Source organism: Borostomias antarcticus (assembly GCF_949987555.1).
Source record: "Borostomias antarcticus genome assembly, chromosome: 11".
NCBI lineage: Eukaryota > Metazoa > Chordata > Actinopteri > Stomiiformes > Stomiidae > Borostomias > Borostomias antarcticus.
This window is the reverse complement of record NC_140244.1, coordinates 15903488-15923494: the sequence shown is the minus strand read 5'-3', so window position 1 is coordinate 15923494 and position 20007 is coordinate 15903488.

The window sequence follows — 20007 nt, the reverse complement described above, 5'->3', positions numbered from 1 at the left end:
TGTACATACCCTCAAAACTATGATGGACCCAGGTAAAATAGTTTCACCTTTCTTTGGAATTTATTTTTGAGGGAGACAGTTTATCATAGTCCCTCTCTCTACAACCCTGTTCACGACCATATAGTTCCTTCTCCCTCAAATGTTCTACATTGTATTCACTGTACAGGTCCTGATTATACCTAAAGTGAAGCAGTATGGTCCAGAATGGCTCCCAGGTGCTGGCAAAAATACTCAACCACAGACTTGCCTCTCTCCTCACCTTTACTGGGATTTACTTGCATGTGGTCACATTTTATTCTCCTTGTAAATATAGACCATTCACAAAGTTGTATATACATGTACATATACTGTATGCCTTCTAAAAAAGAAGCCTATTCTGAAAAAGTAAAAGTCTCAAAGACATACAGTAATGAATCATGCAAATGCAACATTTGAGAGAATATATAGAATAGGGTTTTTAACTGTGATAAATCCATAGACAGTGGCCTATGCAGTAGTATAGAATGTATTAGCTGTTCTATGTATGGCTAAGTTGTGTTGTAGTAGCAGAGCAGAACCAAAAAAAACATTGTGTGGTTGTTAGCTGTTACTGTAAAATATATATTGGAACAGAATTTTATATGAACAGACGCTGATGCTATTAGAGATCTGGAGGGTTTCTGAATGAGGACTGTGTGTCTTAGTAGTGGGTTTAAAGGTTAAGGTATATCATACTGATAATTACCAAGCAGATGACATATCCACGTTGTCTGATGGCTGGATATCCATGTCTGTTTTTTCTTTGTAATAATTAGTGTAAAGAATAATTACAAGCATTGAAGGCTCTTTGGTGTTAACTCAAAATCAAAACAGAAACAAGGTAGGCCTACGGTAGGCCTACAGTATGTTTTCGACACTTTATTCTTGCTTTATAAAAATGTGTCTGTTTCCAGATATTTCAATTTGTTGGTTTTAACACAGATCATAGCATGCTCAAAGGATGTTGACAACTGTGTATGTGACAGTATTGATTGAAGGAAAAAGAGAACACAACTGTGCAGAACTGGGGCGTTTCCCATTACTTCTAAATTACCAATCACATTTTGGACACTCTAAATTCAAGCCCAAAAGACTCGCTTACTTTAAACATTAAGAACCCAAGAGCTGAACCCCCAAAACAGTCTCCTGATGGAGAAACTGACCAACCAGGTCCCTTTCGGCATTACTTCAAAGTACATAACTAAAGAAATTATGAAGAAAAAAAACGGTGTACAACATTTTCTTCTATTAGAATCTGATTCTGAATTTTTAAAAAATGAAAATAAAAAATACATATTATTTCCCCCTAAATCAGACCAAAGCCTGTGTCCGTGGAGTTGAGGCAGGCCTGGAATTCGGTGACAAATGCTTCGTAGATATGATAGTGTGCAGGAAGACACAGTTTCTCAAAACAGGTGGACGACTTCGGCAGATTACTGTTCACCACTTCCACCATGAGTTCTCTGGGCAGGACATCCCATCCCGTCCAGAACTTGAGGAGTTCTTTGAGTTGTGCCCCAGATGCTATGATGATAAAAAAAAAAAAGAGTTAACGAACAAAGAATATATAAAGTCTTTTAGGCCCTACTATTTGTATTAGGTAATTCCATAGGTACATTATATGTACCATTTGAGTATCATCCTCATGTATGATTCCCTCCCAGTAATACAATGAAATAAGAATCATCACCATGTCCGTATACATTTAAAATACTGTACATAATCTGACTGTGGCTTCCAGTGTAAAATGATTACCATTCTCAATGAAACGCCGCAGATATCCTGCCACTCTACATTTGTCCTCCAAAGAGCACTTGTCATCATCTTCATCCTCTTCGTTCAGGCTAGGCCACACGATTGCTTATAGAATGGACTGCAAAAATATGTTTGAGAAAGTTTCAAAGGAAGAAGACAAGAAGTATGCTTTGGTTCTTTTACTATTTTTATCACTCGGTGCCAATTGCTTCGCAGCGTAATTCTGGGCGATACTCTCTCTGCCAACCTGGGGAGAGCCTACAACTGGACTCATGCTTCCTCCAATACATGACCAGTTAGCAGACCGCTTCTTATCACGAGACGGGGGACTTTCACCAGTAGGATGTAGTGCATGGGAGTTTCACGTTATTCCGACCAGTTCCTTTCCCTCCCATCAGGCGCCCCCCGACTGACCAGAGGAGGTGCTATAGTGACCGGTTGGATTACTGCATGTTTTTGTGAGGGGTTTCTGTAAGTAGGGAACCCCTGGGGGCACAGGGAGAACATGCAAACTCCACACAGAAAGGCCCTTTTGTCGACCCCACCCAGGGAGTGGGTACTGGTGTCATGGAGGAGAGGACACAGCCACAGCGTCCCCTGCGGGAATCAAACTTCTAGCTGTGAGGCGACAGCACTACCGACTGCGCCACATGCCCACAGACGTATGTTTTGTTTAATTTGAAAAGTGTGGTTGTGATATTTACCAGAGAACTGGGAGCAGACTCTGAGTTCCTGGGTAGGAAGAGAGGAATGATGTCTTCCCTTTCAGTTAGAAGTGGCCACACCATGGTCTCCTTTAGCCCTTTCCTCAGCTGCTTCACCTGCCGGCTTGTTCGTGCAATAACCTACAATAAATAAAATGGGCACATATGGAAAAACTATCAAGAAAAGTGACAGTGGTTTACTGCAGACAAATTACATTAGAAAACAAATGAGTGATTACACTTTTTGTTTAATCTGCAGTTCTAAGGAAGTAATCTGCATCAACACTCACAGCATGGGACAGAAGCTGCTCAAAATGCCACCTCCGATTGGTCTCAGTGACTCCAGGCAGGTCCCAGGCCAGAGCAAGCTCCAGGACGATTCCCTTCTCCTCCTCGGTCAAAACACCATCGCCTTTGAGCTGGAAACAAAAAATATCTATGATTAAAGGGATACACTACTCTTATAACACATGTAATTTAGATGATGACATTCAGAGTCAGGCTGGTGGTAGTCAGTCTGAAAAAATACTGATTTGTTTATGTCATATTTATTTTTAGTTCAAGGTGAATACACCTAAAACAGTACTGTAATTGGCATGTTCGAAGTATATATAAAATAAAATTAATGTAAACCTGTTAGTACTCTTATTTGCCCAATGAGAATCGATAAGAGAATCGATAGGAATCGGATCGATAAGCAGAATCGAAAATGGAATCAGAATCGCTAAAATCTTATCAATTCCCATCCCTAGCGGTGGCTCTACCACATAAATTCAATAACTGACATAGCACCACCAGGTAGCCACATTTTTACACAGCTTCTATAACATCCAGTGACAAAACACTGTCCCGTCGGGGGTTCAGTTTGAGAGGCGAACTCCCTAACACCCAAGCCATTGAATATCTGGGAAACCTGAGGTGTCATAGGTTGTCTGATGTTTTGGGACCACTGCCTCTTGTGGTAGCAACATAGAACTGCAGGTCAACAACCCGACAGAGGCAAGGACATACGGACAAACCGGCATTCGCTCTCTTTGGTGTGGGCTTCGCCTCGCACAAAAAGTATCTCAATGGTTTCTTTCTTGTGACGTCTTCAAAGTGAATATAATATAATATTTAGGCTATTGTTTCAGTTTTTCAGCAGAATTTTGGGGGCTCTGTCATTGAAGACAAGAAATGCAAAGGGCTCCCTGGGCTCTTGGGCCCATGGGACTGGGCCCGGTAGGCCCGTTCGCTAAAAGGTCTTTGACTGTAACTGCGTGTGGCAATTAGCGCCGAGCTTTGTGAATTGGACCGTTTTTGCGGTTCATCCGCCCATATTACCTCATTTAAATATCCGCAAATAGCACAAGCGTGCTCAAGCGAGTGCTTTGTGAATAGCAAGGTTTATTTTGGGGTTATTTGCACATAATTTTATGTATTATGTATACAATATTATTGTATAGCGGCAGAAAAACCTGCGCAATCCCTTTGTGAATTCGCCCCAAGGTAAATAAATAGGTTTGTCCTTTCTGGACGACCCGACCAGCCAAGCAGATATCTATAGAATAAATCGGCATAGAAACAGCCAATCTTCTTGTGGATGGCCATATTTGCTAATGCAGGTAATGTAGAGGTATCAGTATTAAAATGAGACTGTTTTATAACCAGTCAAAAACTCCTCATAGTTGCTTTAACTATAATGGCAGAAATGGGCAGGGTGCATAGGTATGTACCAGAGTCGCGTCGGGGGGGCCACAGAGCCAAAACGTCAGTCTTAGATAGACAGACAGACAGACAGACAGACCATGACGGATTACGGGCACTGTGCACTAGTGGCAATAAATGTCTTTCTGATTCTGATTGTCTCCTTGTCTCCCCTCTGCTGGTAGCCACTCCTGACATCCTAGTCTGTGACTCTCTGTGTCCCTGTTCATAGTGAGCTCTTGTGCAGATGTGCTCCTAGCTTGGTTCCCCCGTTGTCATGGTGTTGAGGTGAACTCTGCTCCTGCAGCGTGTGTGCTGACCAAGGGCCAGTTCTAAGATGCTGCATTTCTGACTGGACTATCAAAAATGTTGTGGCTGCCTGAAGCTGATCTACAGCAAGTGTATAATTTACTTGAAGCAGACATACTGTTACGGCTCGCATGCCCTCGCCTCCACAACCGTCTCCCTCTCTCCCCTCTGGGCCCGCTGCGCGCTCGGGGCGTCCTATGCGCTCTACCGCACGTTGCCTCGGGCCAGGCATGCGACGCTCTCGCTCTCCGGAGTTTCCCCTCACTACCGGGCGTTCCCCGTCTCCTGCCAGCTCTGCGGACTCGGCAGTCTCCTCCCACTCCGGTGACGTCGAGTCGGATCCCGACATGCCCAGCACATCGGCCAGTGCGCAACACCAAGAACGGCGCGCTCGTCTCCGACGATGACGCGGGCGCGGCTCTGCTCACCGGTTTCCAATTCATCATCACCACACCTGTCCCTCGTTCTGCAATCACCTTCAACCCCTACAAGAACCTGGTCTACTCTCCATTCATGGCCAGATCTTACCATAACCCACATGTGGTAACGTATAGCCTCTAGCCTACATTTTTGCTTACTAGTATTTTGTAGTGCTTTCCCCTTTGCCTGTTAAACTTGTTTTGCAGTGCCAACCCAGCTAGCTCGTTTTTTCCCTGCTCGTGATTACTATCACTCACCCTGCCTCTCCTCTTCGTCTCTCCAGTATCCCGGACCCCCTCTGCTGAGTGTACCAGCCAGCAGAGCCCTCACCCTGCTCCACCTCCGTATCCCTCCGGCTCCCTTGAGCCAAGAACATTTTATAATTTAGTGGCAGTTTGGTGGCTCCTATTTTTTTCTCCCATTATATTTTTGTGGCAATCCCTTTTGTGGCTCCCCCTTTGTGTTACCTTATTAAATCGCCCCTCCGGGCTTTAACCATTCCTTGCCTCCTCCATTCCTGTTGCGCCTGGGTCCCACACCAAACCGTCACAGTAAGATCTGGCCAGTTTGGACCCAGCCAACATGGAGGAGAGACCTGCATCTCCCGGACCACTCCAAGCCCAGGGTAGGCTCCTGGCAGAACACTCCCGCATACTCGCGCAGGCTTCCGACATGGTCACTACCGTGCGCCAGGAGCTCCAGGGAGTCTCCACCCACCAGCAGTCCCAGGCCGAGCACCTCCGGCAGGTCTCCGCCCTCCAACAGACCCAAGCTGAGCAACTGCAGCAGGTATCCGCCCAACAGCAAGCCCAGGGCGAGCAACTGACGGGACTCGCTACTCCGGTCAGCACCCTGTCCGACCAGGTCACCGCGCTCAGTGCCCGTCTGGCTCCGTTCCTGAACCCCGCCCCTCCCCAGGAAGCCCCTGCACCACCCGCTGCCCCCGCTCCTGCCGCTCCACCAAACCGGGAGCCCCATCTCGCCTCCCCGGCCCCCTACAACGGGACATTCACCCTCTGCCGGGAGTTCCTCATGCAGTGTGAGTATGTGTTTGATCTCCAGCCGAGCATGTACTCCACTACGTCAGCTCGCATAGCCTACATCGCTAACCTAACCACAGGACGGGCTCGCCGCTGGGTCATGGCGGGTCGCGAGGGCGCAGCTGCCTACATGCAGGACTACACAGCCTTCGTGGCGGAATTCAGGACTGTGTTTGACCACGACGTCCACAGACAGGACACGGACGCTGCTCTCTCCACCCTCACCCAGGGTTCCAGCTCAGTAGCGGACTACGCCACGGAGTTCCGCATACTCGCTGCCCGTTGCTCCTGGAATGAGTCTGCACTGTACAGCGCCTTCCGACGGGGCCTGGGGGACGCCATGAAGGACAGCCTGTCTGGAAGAGACAGACCAGCGACCCTGAACCAACTCGTCTCCCTCTCCATAGCCATAGACGAACGCTACCGGGAACGCAGGCGCGAGCGGGCGCACCAACACCACAGCGCACCCAGACCATCTCCACCTCCCTCTACCGGCCTCTCTCGGCCTGCCCCGGCCTCCCTCGCCCCCCCAAACACCGCTGGAGAGGAACCCATGCGACTGGGCCGGACCCGACTGACCCCTGCAGAGCGTGAGCACCGGAGACAGAACGGACTATGGTACTGCGCCAGCCATGCGCACGCCGTCGACTCCTGTCCCTCTGCACCTCCCAGGGCGGCAAAAAGAGCAGGCTCACTCGCCAGGGGGTACCGAGTGAGCCGACTCATCCATCCCCAATCCCTGACCCGTGCCGCCAGGTTCACTGTCACCCTCGCCTGGCAGGGGCACACGCTCTTCGTTCCTGCCCTCATCGACTCCGGTGCCGACGAGAGCTTCGTGGACGTCCAGTTCGCCCACAAAGCGGCGCTCCCTCTCTCCCCTCTGGAGAGGCCCCTCTCGGCTTTCGCTCTAGATGGCCATCCCATGGGCCCCATTACGCACCGGACCCTGCCCCTCACCCTCACAGTCTCGGGAAACCACGTGGAGAACGTCCGCCCCTTCGTCATCCACTCTCCCGGCGCTCCATTCATCCTAGGACGGCCCTGGCTGGAACTCCACACCCCTCATGTCTGCTGGAGCTCTGGTCGCATCCTCAGCTGGAGCACCACCTGCCACGCCCGCTGCCTCCGAGCTGCTCAGACCTCCACTCGGGTTGACCGGCCCCGTCCCGCTCCTCCTGACCTCTCCATGGTCCCTTCGGTGTACCACGACCTCGGAGAGGCCTTCTGTAAGGAGCGTGCCCGCACACTCCTCCCTCATCGGCCCTACGACTGCGCCATCGAGCTCCACCCTGGCGCCCCTCTCCCAGCCAGTCGTCTCTACAACCTCTCCCTCCCGGAGAAAGCAGCCATGGACACCTACATCTCTGAGTGCTTGGCCGAGGGTCTCATCCGACCATCTCGATCCCAGGTGGCAGCGGGGTTCTTCTTCGTCAAGAAGAAGGGAGGAGATCTGAGGCCGTGCATCGACTACAGGCTGCTCAACAACATCACAGTAAAGAACAAGTATCCACTCCCCCTCATGAGCTCCAACTTTGAACCCCTCATCAGTGCCACCATCTTCACCAAGTTGGACCTCAGGAACGCTTATCACCTGGTGCGTATCCGTGAGGGGGACGAATGGAAGACCGCCTTCAAGACCTCCCGTGGCCACTACGCGTACCTCGTCATGCCCTTCGGCCTCACCAACGCCTCCGCCGTCTTCCAGGCGCTCATGAATGACGTGCTCAGGGACATGCTGGACGTTTTTGTGGTCCTCTACCTGGACGACATCCTGGTGTTCTCCAGGAGCGCTGAGGAGCACGTCCAACACGTCCGCATGGTCATCCAGCGTCTCCGGGAGAACCGCCTGTGCATCAAGGCGGAGAAGTGCACCTTTCACTCCTCATCAGTGGAGTTCCTGGGGCTCATTGTGGAGGGAGGCCTGACGCGACCCGACCCCCGCAAAATCAAGACCGTGGTCGAATGGCCTCAACCCACTACCCGGAGGCAACTACAGAGCTTCCTTGGCTTCGCCAACTTTTACCGCCGTTTCATACGGGACTACAGCCGGGTAGCAGCTCCCCTCACCCACCTCACCTCATCCCTGCGTCCGTTCGTCTGGACACCGGCTGCCAGCGCTGCCTTCTCCGCGCTCAAGGAGAGCTTCACCACCGCTCCGGTCCTTCTCCATCCTGACCCCTCCAGGCAGTTCGTGGTCGAGGTGGACGCATCGAACACAGGCATCGGTGCTGTTCTGTCCCAGCGGTCGGTGGAGGACCAGAAGTTGCACCCCTGTGCCTTCCTCTCCCGCCGGTTCACCCCAGCAGAAGTCAATTATGACATCGGGAACAGGGAGTTGTTGGCGGTGGTGGGGGCCTTGGAGGAGTGGCGCCACTGGCTTGAGGGCGCGGAACACACCACCCTCGTCTGGTCAGACCACAAGAACCTGACCTTCATCCGTGCAGCCAAGCGCCTCAACTCCCGCCAGGCGCGGTGGTCACAGTTCCTTGGAAGGTTCGATTTCACCCTTTACCTTCCGGCCCGGCTCCCGCAACGCCAAGGCCGACGCGCTGTCCCGCCTCCACGCGCCCGAGGCGCCCCCCGCGGAGCCTGAGACCATCCTGCCGGCCTCACGTGTCATAGGGGTGGTCACGATGAACATCGAGGCAGTGGTGAGGCAGGCCCAACGCACCCAACCCAGTCCGGCCAACGTCCCTCCTCACCGGCTCTTCGTGCCTGACTCGGTCCGGTCCCGGGTGCTCCAGTGGGGCCATGCCAGCCGGTTTGCGTGTCATCCCGGGGTTCACCGCACCCTCTCCTTCCTGAGCCGACGGTTCTGGTGGCCGTCCATGAGGTCCGACGTCCGGGAGTTTGTTGTCGCCTGTCCCCTCTGCTCCCGCAGCAAGGCGTCCCACCAGCCCCCGGCTGGCCTCCTGCGTCCTCTCCCGGTCCCCAGCCGTCCCTGGTCCCACATCGCCCTGGACTTCATCACCGGTCTTCCCCCCTCCAGGGGCAACACGGTCATCCTCACCGTGGTGGACCGGTTCTCCAAGGCGGTCCACCTGGTGGTGCTCCCCAAGCTCCCGTCCTCAGCGGAGACAGCCGAGCTCCTCGTCCAGCACGTCTACCGGCTCCACGGTCTCCCCAGGGACATTGTCTCAGACCGTGGGCCTCAATTCACCTCCTAGGTCTGGAGAGCCTTCTGCAGGGAGATAGGCGCCACCATCAGCCTCTCCTCTGGCTACCACCCGCAGACCAACGGCCAGGCCGAACGGGCCAACCAGAGCCTGGAGTCCGCTCTCCGCTGTGTGTCGGCCCTCCAACCCACCTCCTGGAGCAAGGACCTGCCCTGGGTCGAATACTCCCTCAATGCCCTGACCAGCGCTGCCACTGGCAGGTCTCCATTCGAGTCGTCCCTCGGGTACCAGCCCCCGCTGTTCTCTCTCCAGGAATCGGAGGCCTCCGTCCCCTCCGTCCAGGCCCACCTCCGCCGCTGTCGCCGTGTATGGAAGGAGGTCCGCAGGGCCCTGCTCCGCTCCAACGAGCGCTCCTGCCGCGGGGCCAACCGCCGCCGCACTCCTGCTCCAGCGTACCGGCCCGGTCAACGAGTGTACCTCTCCACGGCTGATCTTCCGCTCCAGGTCCCCTCCAGAAAGCTGGCTCCACGCTTCGTTGGGCCCTTCGTGATCGACCGCGTCCTGAACCCAGCTGCGGTACGTCTCAAGCTCCCTGCTTCCATGCGGGTACACCCCGTCTTTCACGTGTCCAAGATCAAACCTGTCTCCTCGAGTCCCCTCATGCCTTCTGCCCCAGCTCCTCCGCCTCCCCAGATGGTCGACGGGCATCCCCAGTGGACGGTTCGGCGGCTGCTGAGGGTGCGCCGCCGGGGTCGGGGGTTCCAATACCTGGCGGATTGGGAGGGGTACGGCCCCGAGGAGTGCAGCTGGATCTCCAGGCAGCTCATCATGGACCCGTCTCTCCTCCGGGACTTCTACCGGGCCCATCCTGACGCCCCCGGTCGGTCGCCAGGTGGCTCCCCTCGGGGGGGGGGTCCTGTTACGGCTCGCATGCCCTCGCCTCCACAACCGTCTCCCTCTCTCCCCTCTGGGCCCGCTGCGCGCTCGGGGCGTCCTACGCGCTCTACCGCACGTCGCCTCGGGCCAGGCATGCGACCCAGGCATGACCCCAGTTTTGGAATGCGGAAGTAGAATGCGGAAGTAGTCTAAGTTTGCTGCGCTCGCCAGCTCTCCCAAAGTGTGTTGTTTTATCCAGTTTTCTTCACTTGTATACCATATCTCCGCGTTTAAAAACCGCGCACTAACATTGGTGGTACACAATAATTCGATTTTTTGGATCCGACGCTTGGACATCGAGCCCCAAGTCTAGATCAAAACAGCTACGCTGCCGCAGCTAGCCGCGGCTCGCCAGCCCTAATCAGCTCCTGACTGGGATAGCCCATTAGCCAACAGGGGACAGCCGTCCCCTGCCTTTCCAGTACCAACCCAACACACCGGAGGCCGTGCCTTGCTCCCAGTAGATCGCGTGAGTATTACCAGCACTACTAGGTAAGTAGCCCCACTCTCCCGGCTAGCACTGCTAGCTAGCAGCCCCCACTCCCCCTGCTAGCACGGCAAAGTAAGTAGCCCTACCTCCCCGTTAGCATTACTACATAAATAGCACTCCCTCTCCCCGCTAGCATCGCCTTTAGCAAATAGATTGGCGGTTTTATCCTCTTATTTTAATTCCGCAATTATTTTAACGAGTCTCGCGATGGCTCCACACCCTACCGCCCCAAACTGCTCGGGTTGCCTCCAGCGTAGCCAAAAAATCTCAGAGTTGGAAGGTAGGATCTCTACTCTACACTCTATACATCAAGTCAAACATTACCTGGACTCACTGCTACCCGACCCAGATGTCGACATCCAGCCTCCCACTGCTCCACCGTCGGCGGCATCCGAGGGTGGGAATGTGGATTTTGATCTCCCCCTGAGTGAGAAATCCTGGCCCAGACTCGGAGCAGAACCCAAGCATTTAAGCTCCACCCCTTGGGCCACTGTTAGGAGGAAACGAGGAAGGGAAACCTCCAGGGTCCCCTCCCAACACTCCGACGACGACACCCTCCAACTGAGGAATAGCTTTACTTTACTGGCCGAGCCTGTATCCAAGAGGTCCAAGGATACTAGCATCAGCTCCTCGTCCTGGCTCCCTGCTACTGAGGCTCATTTCACACCCAGCCCTACTCAGTACCATACCCATACTCCGCAGCCCACCCACACCTCTCCGGTTAGTGAGCGGCATTATAGCCAGGCTAATAAGCCTGCTCCCCGGCCTAAGCATAGCCCAGTCCACCGAGGGGACCCCCGGCCCCCACCCTCTACCACTTGGCCTTCAGGTGTGAGGCAGCAAAGGAAGTCCCCTAAGCCCAGTGGGCCCGCCACTGAGCCCGCCCCCCCATCTGTGCTCGTCATCGGATCATCCATGGTGCGCCATGTAGTGGTCCCGAAAGCCCGGACGTGCTGCTTCCCAGGAGCTAAGGTCTCGGACATCAGGACTGTTGTGCCATCACTCCTCGCAGATTATCCCCTGGCCTCATCCATTTTCATCCATGTCGGAACAAATGACATCAAGCTCCAGCAGTCTGAGCGGCTGAAGGAGGATTTCAAGGCCCTGATCTCCACTGCTCAGGCATCAGGAAAGACCTGCATCATCTCTGGCCCTTTCTCCTCCCCCCGGTATGGTGATGCCAAATATAGTAGGATCCGTCAGCTCCACATCTGGCTGAAAGGCTACTGCTGCCAGTTGCAGCTTCCCTTCATAGATAATTTTACCACGTTCTTGAACCACTCGGACCTCTTCGCCAGGGACGGCCTCCATCCTAGTAGGTCAGGTGCCCGTCTGCTCAGTATGAATATGGACCTGACGCTGAGATCTTCCAGCGTCTGATGTGGGGTTAGCCCGACCCGTCTCAACCACCCTACTGCCAAACATAAACCTCCTGTACCCGCGGGTCGGGCTACACCAGCTCCATCTCACCAGCGCCCCACCATAGACCTTGATTCCTTGCCCCTCACTGAGACCTGGCATAGCGACGTTTATATTTCTATAAACAAATTCTGCCCACCTGAATATGCCATTCAGCGAATTATCTCCCACCGCACCCCTATTACCATAATGAAACAGTCAGGTGGATCTAATATAAAAAACCTGATATCCGTTCCAGTGAATATACTATCCAGGCCTACTAGACAGGCGAGCCAGCCCTTTTCTCCGGATACTATTTCAATGGCGATTCTAAATGTCAGGTCCCTACCAAGCAAAACCTTTCTCATTAATGATCTTATATGTGAAAGTAAATTAGACTGTATGTTCCTAACTGAAACCTGGCTAAATATACATTGACCAGCAGCCCTCATTGAAGCCTCTCCTCCTAACTATAGCTTTTTTCAATCTATCAGAAGTGGGAAAAAAGGTGGAGGTACAGCCACCATAGCTACAGATGCCCTCAGCTGCAGGACCATCTCCTTTGATGATTTCGCCTCTTTTGAATACCACGCTATTGTCCTAAAATGCCAGCCCCCAGTTCTGGCAGTAACCGTGTATAGGCCTCCCAAACAATGCTCTGCCTTCTCTACAGAATTTTCAGAACTCCTGTCCATCATCAATACAAATTATGATAAGATTATCATCACTGGAGATTTCAACATACACGTAGACACTGAGGCGGACTCGAAAGCTAGGGACTTTATCAACCTCCTAAACTCCATGGATTTTACCCAACATATCTCTGAGCCAACCCACAACCGCAGCCACACCCTTGATCTAGTTATTACTAAGGGCCTGACTATCACTGTTTCCTCTATTAGTGACCTCGCTCTCTCCGACCATTTCTGTATCTTCTTCACTGCATTGGTTCCTAAAGTCAAAAGTAGTACTGAGCGCTTTATCAAGAAACGTTATCTTACCTCCGCAGTAGCCGATAGCTTTAGAGAAATAATGACCACAAACAATTTATCAACTCCAGAAGTGGGGCCCTTAGGACATATTGAAGACTTGGCAACCACATTTAACACCAGAGTAAGGGCAGCCTTGGATTCTGTAGCACCTATTAAACTGAAAAGGATCACAACCAATAATAAAGCTCCATGGCGAAATGAGGAAACATATCAACTAAAGAGAACCTGCAGAAGTTCTGAGCGTATATGGCGAAAAACCAAGCTACAGGTCCACCATGATATTCTCAAAGAACATCTCTCTGCTTTTATTAAAGCAATAAGAAATGCAAGGAAAGACCACTTCTCAAAATTGATATCTATCAATCGAAATGATTCAAGAGTGCTCTTCTCAACAATTGATAGCCTAATAAACCCTGCCGTAAAAACACCTGATAACCTGCTCTCTACCTCCAAATGTGAGGAATTTGCAGCTTACTTCAGAGATAAGATTATGAATATTAGGAGAAATATCACCCAGGAAAGGCCATGCATCCCGTTTACAGATCCTCTCCCTCCATGCAATGGACATATGAGCCTGTTTACACTGATTGACACAGAAATGTTGAGGAAAGTAGTATCCAAACTCAAAACCTCCACATGCTTGCTGGATCCCATCCCCTCCGATTTTTTCAAAACTATTTTTGACTCTGTATCCTATGACATTTTATCCATTGTTAATGACTCCCTATCTACAGGTGTCTTCCCCACCAATACTTAAAACTGCTCTGGTGAGACCCGTACTGAAGAAAAACAACTTAGACACTTCAGTTTTTAGCAATTTTAGACCAGTCTCCAACCTTCCCTTTTTGAGTAAAATTCTGGAAAAAATAGTTTTCAAACAGATTAATGATTTCCTAGCTACAAGTTGTACCCTTGACCTTTTCCAGTCCGGCTTTCGCGCCCACCATAGCACAGAGACGGCATTAGTCAAAGTTGTAAATGATCTCAGAATTAATGCTGACTCCAAAGAGCTTTCTGTTCTCGTCCTCCTGGACCTGAGTGCAGCCTTTGATACTATAGATCATGCAATCCTCATCGAAAGACTGGAAAAGTGGGTTGGCCTCTCTGGTCCAGTCCTAAATTGGCTTAAGACCTATCTAACCGGTCGGGATTTCTTCGTCGCCCTCGGTGATTATAGCTCAGGAAAGATCCCTATGACCTGTGGGGTGCCCCAAGGATCGATCCTAGGACCTCTACTCTTCAGCCTGTACATGCTGCCCCTTGGCAGTGTCATCAGGAGGCACAACATTAGCTACCATAGCTACGCAGATGATACCCAACTCTATATTTCTGTAACACCCAGTAACTACAGCTTGGTTGACTGCCTTGTCAAGTGTACTACAGATATAAATGTATGGATGTCACATAATTTCCTCCAACTAAACCAGGACAAAACAGAAGTACTGATCATTGGAGAAAAAGCTGAAAGAGAGAAACTAGCTGCACACTTAAAAACTCTGGAAATTGACACCAATTGCCAGGCTACAAACCTAGGTGTCATACTTGACTCAGATCTTAATTTCGAAAACCACATAAAGAATATTACAAAGACATCTTTCTACCACCTAAGGAACATTGCCAAGGTGCAACCCTTTCTCTCTCAGGCTGACACCGAAAGATTAATGCATGCTTTCATCACAAGCAGGCTGGACTACTGCAATGCTCTACTATCAGGCCTACCAAAGAAAGCAATCTCTAAGCTACAAATGATACAGAATGCTGCAGCACGAGTCCTCACTAAGACTAGACGAAGGGCACACATCACACCAGCCTTAAAATCACTACACTGGTTACCAGTCAACTCTAGAATAGACTTTAAAATACTACTACTAGTCTATAAATCTCTCCACAATCACTCACCAGAATATATTTCAAACATGCTTGTTAAGTACATGCGCAACAGACCACTCAGATCCTCAGGTACTGAACTTTTAACAGTTCCAAAAGCCAGGACCAAGAAACAAGGAGAGGCAGCTTTTAGTTTCTATGCCCCCAACCTCTGGAACACCCTACCGGAGTGCCTAAGAAGGGCCGAAACAACGGAGGTCTTCAAGCGAGACCTCAAGACATACCTTTTCGACCTAGCCTACAATCACTAGCTAGGAACTTGAGACACAGAAAGGCAGCCTCAAACCTACCTGTGAATCCTCTGTATACATTGGTCCAGTAGATGCCCCACTGTCGCCCGCAGACAATAGATACCCCCGTGTCAGCTATGGATGTTGTAGTACTTAGTTAACACACACACGTACACACAGACACACACCAGTCCACATCCAGCTTAGGCCTGGACCTGGGCCCAGTTCCCTTTTCCCTCACCCTACCCCAGGTCCGTATCCTTTTCCCACCCCCAACCCTACCCCCGACCCCTGCCTCTAACTGGACCCAGGCACACCTACACTCACGCTCACACACATACAGACATACACCAGTCCTGGGCTCAGATCCCCTCACCCTAACCCGGGTCCGTATCCTTTTCCTACCCCCCACCCTACCCCAACCCCTGCCTCTATCTGGGCCCAGGCACGCACACACACACAGACACACATCAGTGTTTGCCACACCTCTCCCATGATGCTCTTATCCTTTCTTGCTCTAAAAATGTAGTTTGATGTAATGTATTGCTCTATATATGGCTCTGTGTGCTACTAACCCTGTTCTGCCTCCCCTCTCCCTAGTGCCTCTCTCTCTCCCTCCTATCTTCTAACCAGGTCCAGTGGATGCCCCACTGTCACCAGCAGACCACCCTGAGTCCGATAGATACCCCTGTGTCTGCTGCAGATGTCGTAGCAAATTAGTTAACACACACACACGTACACACAGACATACAACAGTCCACTTCCGGCTTTAGGCCTGGGCGCAGTACCCCCTACCCCTCACCCTAACCCGGGTCCGTATCCTCTTCCTACCCCCACCCTACCCCTGACCCCTGCCTCTACCTGGACCCAGGCACACTCACACACACACTGACATACATCAGTCCTGGGCTCAGATCCCCTTCCCCTCACCCTAACCCGGGTCCGTATCCTTTTCCTACCCCCCACCCTACCCCAACCCCTGCCTCTATCGGGGCCCAGGCACGCACACACACACAGACACACATTAGTGTTTGCCACACCTCTCCCATGATGCTCTTAGCCTTTCTTGCTCTGAAAATGTAGTTTGACGTAATGTATTGCTCTATATATGGCTCCGTGTGCTACTAACCCTGTTCTGCCTCCCCTCTCCCTAGTGCCTCTCTCTCTCCCTCCTATCTTCTAACCAGGTCCAGTGGATGCCCCACTGTCACCAGTAGACCACCCTGAGTCCGATAGATACCCCTGTGTCTGCTGCAGATGTCGTAGCAAATTAGATAACACACACACACGCACACACAGACATACAACCGTCCACTTCCGGCCTTAGGCCTGGGCCCAGTACCCCCTTCCCCTCACCCTAACCCGGGTCCGTATCCTCTTCCTACCCCCACCCTACCCTTGACCCCTGCCTCTACCTGGACCCAGGCACACTCACACACACACTGACATACACCAGTCCTGGGCTCAGATCCCCTTCCCCTCACCCTAACCCGGGTCCGTATCCTTTTCCTACCCCGATCCTACCCCTGACCCTGCCTCTATCTGGGCCCAGGCACATTTATGCACACACAGACATACACCAATGTTTGCCATGTCTCTCCTATGATGTTATTAGCCTCTCTTACTCTGAAATTTATTTATTTATTGCTCTATAAATGTTCTTAGCCGGTAGACAAACATACTCCAGGAGCTTGCTCGATCGCCTCGTTGAGAGGGGTCAGGGAAGAATTTTTACAGCTCACTTATCTGGCCCCCGGGTGATTACTGTTTTTTTGCTTCCCTCTGGAATATGTAGGGGTGGGATGTCTGCCCACCTCCCTTGTTCTCTGTAAAGCGCATTGTGTTGCCTCTGGGTATGAAATGCGCTATATAAATAAAGCTTTGACTGATTGATTGATTGATTGATTGATTGATTGATGCGACGCTCTGGCTCTCCGGAGTTTCCCCTCACTACCGGGCGTTCCCCGTCTCCTGCCAGCTCTGCGGACTCGGCAGTCTCCTCCCATTCCGGTGACGTCGAGTCGGATCCCGACATGCCCAGCACATCGGCCAGTGCGCAACACCAAGAACGGCGCGCTCGTCTCCGACGATGACGCGGGCGCGGCTCTGCTCACCGGTTTCCAATTCATCATCACCACACCTGTCCCTCGTTCTGCAATCACCTTCAACCCCTACAAGAACCTGGTCTACTCTCCATTCATGGCCAGATCTTACCATAACCCACATGTGGTAACGTATAGCCTCTAGCCTACATTTTTGCTTAATAGTATTTTGTAGTGCTTTCCCCTTTGCCTGTTAAACTTTACTCAGTTGCAGTGCCAACCCAGCTAGCTCGTTTTTTCCCTGCTCGTGATTACTATCACTCACCCTGCCTCTCCTCCTCGTTTCTCCAGTATCCCGGACCCCCTCTGCTGAGTGTACCAGCCAGCAGAGCCCTCACCCTGCTCCACCTCCGTATCCCTCCGGCTCCCTTGAGCCAAGAACATTTTATAATTTAGTGGCAGTTTGGTGGCTCCTATTTTTTTCTCCCATTATATTTTTGTGGCAATCCCTTTTGTGGCTCACCCTTTGTGTTACCTTATTAAATCGCCCCTCCGGGCTTTAACCGTTCCTTGCCTCCTCCATTCCTGTTGCGCCTGGGTCCCACACCAAACCGTCACAGTAAGATCTGGCCAGTTTGGACCCAGCCAACATGGAGGAGAGACCTGCATCTCCCGGACCACTCCAAGCCCAGGGTAGGCTCCTGGCAGAACACTCCCGCATACTCGCGCAGGCTTCCGACGTGGTCACTACCGTGCGCCAGGAGCTCCAGGGAGTCTCCACCCACCAGCAGTCCCAGGCTGAGCACCTCCGGCAGGTCTCCGCCCTCCAACAGACCCAAGCTGAGCAACTGCAGCAGGTATCCGCCCAACAGCAAGCCCTTTACATTAATGTAGCCTACATTATATCACCTACTGGTATCCATTGTTATGCCAATTTATTGGTAATCAATGCATTCTTTTTCCTAATTGTTAATGAGTGTTTATTACAATAATTCAGCATTCATTATATGATTTATTGACAGTTTTGACTTTAATTGTTTTAAAGTTCTTTTTGTAGAGCAAGACGAACAGTCCCACAGTCACCTGGGTGGGATCCTAGAATTGTGCCCTCAGGTCTGAGTGTAACTAACAGGTCTGAGTGTAACTAACAGGTCTTAGTGTAACTAACAGGTCTGAGTGTAACTAACAGGTCAGTGTAACTAACAGGTCTGAGTGTAACTAACAGGTCTTAGGCTGCAATCACACCAGAAAGTCCGAACCAAGGACCAGACCAAAGTCGTACAAGTTGCTCATCTATGGGCTAGAAAAATTACGATGGAAAATCTATCATTAACCACATGTCAGTCCCCTACTGTATATTGGAATCAATTTACCCCGCACCAACAAACAACATGTCCACAGCCAAATCAGAATTTTCTATAGGGTCTGTAGTCTATTTCGTTTCTGGTTGAAAGGAAGAAGAATCAGATCCGTCGATGCCAGTTTCAATACTTTTATTGAATCTCTGGCATCAAAAATCACACTGCAGTTGTGATGAGTTCACTCGCCAATGGTCTAGGATGAACTAACCTGACACAGAGATATCTCTCTTGGTTATACGAAAAGAGGTGTTATCCAAAATTGTCCTGTTCTTTGTTACCTTGTCTAAAGTTAGACAGTTTAATGGCTCAGTTAAACAGATCCTGTGTGCCCTGTTTGTGTGACGGTATGTGTGTTTGTGGGTTGACTATGAAAACCAGCGCTCTGCTGTGAGACACCTAATCCTTTAGTCAAAAACTTGACGCCTAGTGAATATATAGGTTTTACTAAAAGCCACTAAATGTCATAGAGAGGAACCCGCAGGAACCAAGCCCTACCCGTCCCACTGCAAATCCTGACCACCCTTGGCTTTCTTGCGACCGGCACTTATCAAAGGGAGCTGGGAGATGGGTTGGGGATCTCCCAGCCTACCTTTAGCCGGATCTTGCCAGACGTGTTGAGAGGAATTATCGGCATGACGCACCGATACATAAAGTTTCCATACACGGTGGGTGAACAGGCAAACATGAAAGCGCAATTCGTAGCAATGACTGGTTTCCCAAATGTAATCGGTGCCATTGACTGCACTCATGTTGCTATAAGGGCCCCGAGTGAGAATGAAGTTGCGTTTGTCAATCGGAAGCATGACCATACCATCAACGTGCAAGTAGTGTGCGATGCGGACATGCTAATGACGAATGTAGTGGCAAGGTGGCCTGGGTCCACCCATGACTCATTCATTCTTAGGAATAGCAGTGTGGGACGGACACTTGAGGCTGGGGCTGCGCGTGATGGCTGGCTCCTGGGTAAGCTATAATCACTTGGTATAATGATGATTCATAGCATATATCGCTTACACAGGAGTGGCTTATATGATCAATATTGTCATGCGAAATACGGTGCACACATTTGATATGAAGGCCTACATTCCTTACAGGAGACAGTGGGTATCCACTGAAACAGTGGCTGCTCACCCCCTTCACCAACCCCCACACAGACGAGGAGCGAAACTACAACGTGCGCCACTGTCAGGCGTGCGTTGTGGTCGAGCGCGCCATTGGCCTTTTCAAAGGCCGATGGCGCTGCCTGGATGCGTCCGGGGGGAGGCTTTTATACAAGCCTGACAAGGTATGTACAATTCGAAAAGCTTGTAAAGAAATGTTTTTTGCTAACTCTGAAACGCCAACTCTGTTTTGTAATTCATTAATTCATTGTTTTGCCATTCATTCATTCAATTAGGTGTGCGCAATTGTGCGGGCATGTGCCGTGCTGCACAACTTGGCACGCATCCACAATGTGCCAGCACCCCCTGACGCAGTGGATGGTGTTTGTCCCGACCCCGACGCCATCCCACCCGAGGGCGCACACGCAGCTGCTGTGCGCCAGCGTCTGGAGGTGATGCGTCTGCTCTAAGAACACACGGTAAGCGGGCAAGTTAGATGGATCATTTATTGGTTATTGTTTTC